Source organism: Pinus tabuliformis, chromosome Q, assembly GCF_031772625.1.
Source record: "Pinus tabuliformis cultivar Carrire ecotype Pingquan chromosome Q, CPIR1, whole genome shotgun sequence".
Taxonomy (NCBI): domain Eukaryota; kingdom Viridiplantae; phylum Streptophyta; class Pinopsida; order Pinales; family Pinaceae; genus Pinus; species Pinus tabuliformis.
The window spans coordinates 783,823,665-783,826,366 of NC_142296.1; positions in this window are offsets into that span (position 1 = coordinate 783,823,665).

Consider the following 2,702-nt stretch of genomic DNA (forward strand, 5'->3'; position numbering starts at 1 on the left):
GAGAATCCAATTTGGCTCAGACTTGTGGCATTGGAAAGAGGACGTAGAAGGTTACTATAGGTAGAAATTTCAGAACTAGATGATCCGAAATTACAGAGATACATCAGATTCAATATCAGGCTTCTATAAAGTGAAAAAAGGTGTGTAGTTTTTTTTTTAATTTTTGTGTAAGCTTGGTTTAACGTAATTCAAAGGGCATAGTAAAGCATTATTATCGGTAACTGATTCCCCAAGGAAAGAAAATGCAAACACCTAGTAAGGAACCTGAAAGCTCTAGCATGACTCATGAAGAAGAGGAAGAAATGCTACATGATATATCAAAATTACAAGAACAAGTGCAACAAATGTCACGCTCACAAAAGCTAACAGAAGCTAAGATAAGTGGCGTGGAATCTAAGATAAATGGCGTGGAATATAAGATAAAGGGCATGGAAGCTAAGATGGATGATTTGAAGACAGATTTGAAGAGAGACATGGCAGATTTGAAGACAGACATGGAAGAATTGAAGAAGTTGCTACAAGAAAGGGTCACTAATGGTGAAAAGGTAGTAAAGGAAACTCATGATGAGAACAAAAGAAATGTTAATCATGATTACATAGACGCTAATGTTGGATTGAAGAATCACCATATTCCAAAAATCGATATGAGGAAGTTTGATGGCAAGGATCCCGCTACATGGATATTACAGATGGAGCAATTCTTCGATCTCAATAATGTGCAAAACGCACAAAAGGTACGTATGGCAATTGTATATTTGGAACCAAATCAGTTTGTATGGTATCAATGGCTTTGCTCTCGTAAACAATTTATCACTTGGGCAATTTTTACGGAAGAATTGATAGCACATTATGAAGATACAAAAAGCAACACTTTTTTTAGCCAATTGATAAGTCTCAAACAAAAGGGTTCAGTAATGGAGCACATTGAGGAGTTCCAAAAATTGAACATAAGGGTAAAAGATATTCCAGAGGAGCATAGGATTGATATGTTCATAGGGTCTTTAAAGGATAATATCCAACATGATGTTCGCCTTTGGGAACCTGATTCATTAGAGAAGGCATTCAGGTTAGCAAGAAAAATGGAAAGCAAAATTATGGCAACCAGAAAGCATACCACTCACAACTATAAAGACGGAAGTGTTGTTGCCCCTAGTCTTCCACAACCTATAAGGTTGACACCACAGAAATTGGAAGAAAAAAGAGCAAAAGGGCTTTGTTACAGTTGTGATAGCAAATACACTAAAGGTCATAAGTGTGCTGAGAAGAAATTATTCTACATAGATTGTGAAGAGGAAGAAGAAAAGGAGCAAGAAAGGTCAAAAGAAGAAGATATACTCCAGGAACAAAGCCTAGATGAAGAACAAATAAATCCGACCATATCTTGTAATGCATTGGTGGGAATTACCACTCCTCAAACCATCAAGATAGAAGGACAAATCAAGAAGAAAAAAGTAATAGTGTTGATTGATTCAGGAAGCACCCACAATTTTATTCATTGTAGGGTAGCAAAAGAATTGAATTGCTTCCTATATCCAGCACCAGAGTGTCAAGTGATGATTGCAAATGGAGGAACAATAAATTGCTCTGGAAAGTGCCATAATATCAAGCTATCCATGGGAGAATATGTATTGACTAGCCCAATGCTTTCCATTCCAATGGGAGGTGCTGATGTTGTACTAGGAGTCCAATGGCTACAATCCTTGGGTACAATAGCTTTTAATTTTCAAGAACTTTTCATCAAATTTTATACGGAAGGAAAGGAAGTTGAATTAAGGGGTATTGCAGGGAAACCAGGAAAGATAATCAGCTCTCATGGTATGACAAAGCTTCTAAAAAAGGAGCAAAGAGGTGTAATTGCACAATTATGCTCGCTAGATGTTTCCACATTGGAATCATCTATTTCTCCAGATCTCCAAAAAGTCCTGGACAATCATTCCAAGGTATTTGAGACTCCCAAGGGTCTCCCACCTATGCGTGATCATGATCATGCTATTCATCTGATTCCAGGAAGTGTTCCTCCAAACATCAGGCCGTACAGATATCCCTATGTCCAAAAAAGTGAAATTGAACGTATGGTTGCAGAAATGCTAGAGGCTGGTATAATTCAACTGAGTCAAAGTTCTTTCTCAGCTCCAGTAGTATTGGTGCACAAGAAGGATGGATCATGGCGCATGTGTCCAGATTATAGGGAGCTCAAAAGCTCACTATTAAAGATAAGTTCCCCATTCCTGTTATTGATGAATTACTGGATGAATTGCATGGATCAATTTACTTCACCAAGTTGGATCTTCGTTCGGGATATCATCAAATCAGAATGAAGATTGAAGACATTCCGAAAATGGCATTTAGAACTCATGAGGGTCATTATGAATTTTTGGTCATGCCTTTTGGCCTTACCAATGCACCTTCAACATTTCAAGGTTTGATGAATTCAATTTTCAAACCATTCCTTAGAAAATTTGTGTTAGTATTTTTTGATGATATACTAATCTACAACAAGTCTTGGAAGGATCATGTTGAACATGTTGACAGGGTGCTACAACTATTGGAGGAGAAACAATTATATGCAAAAAGATCCAAATGTTTCTTTGGAGTCCAGGAGGTGGAATATTTGGGTCATATTGTATCTCATGAAGGAGTTAAGGTAGACCCTAGCAAAATTAAAGCCATTAAGGAATGGAAAATCCCCACATCCATAAAGC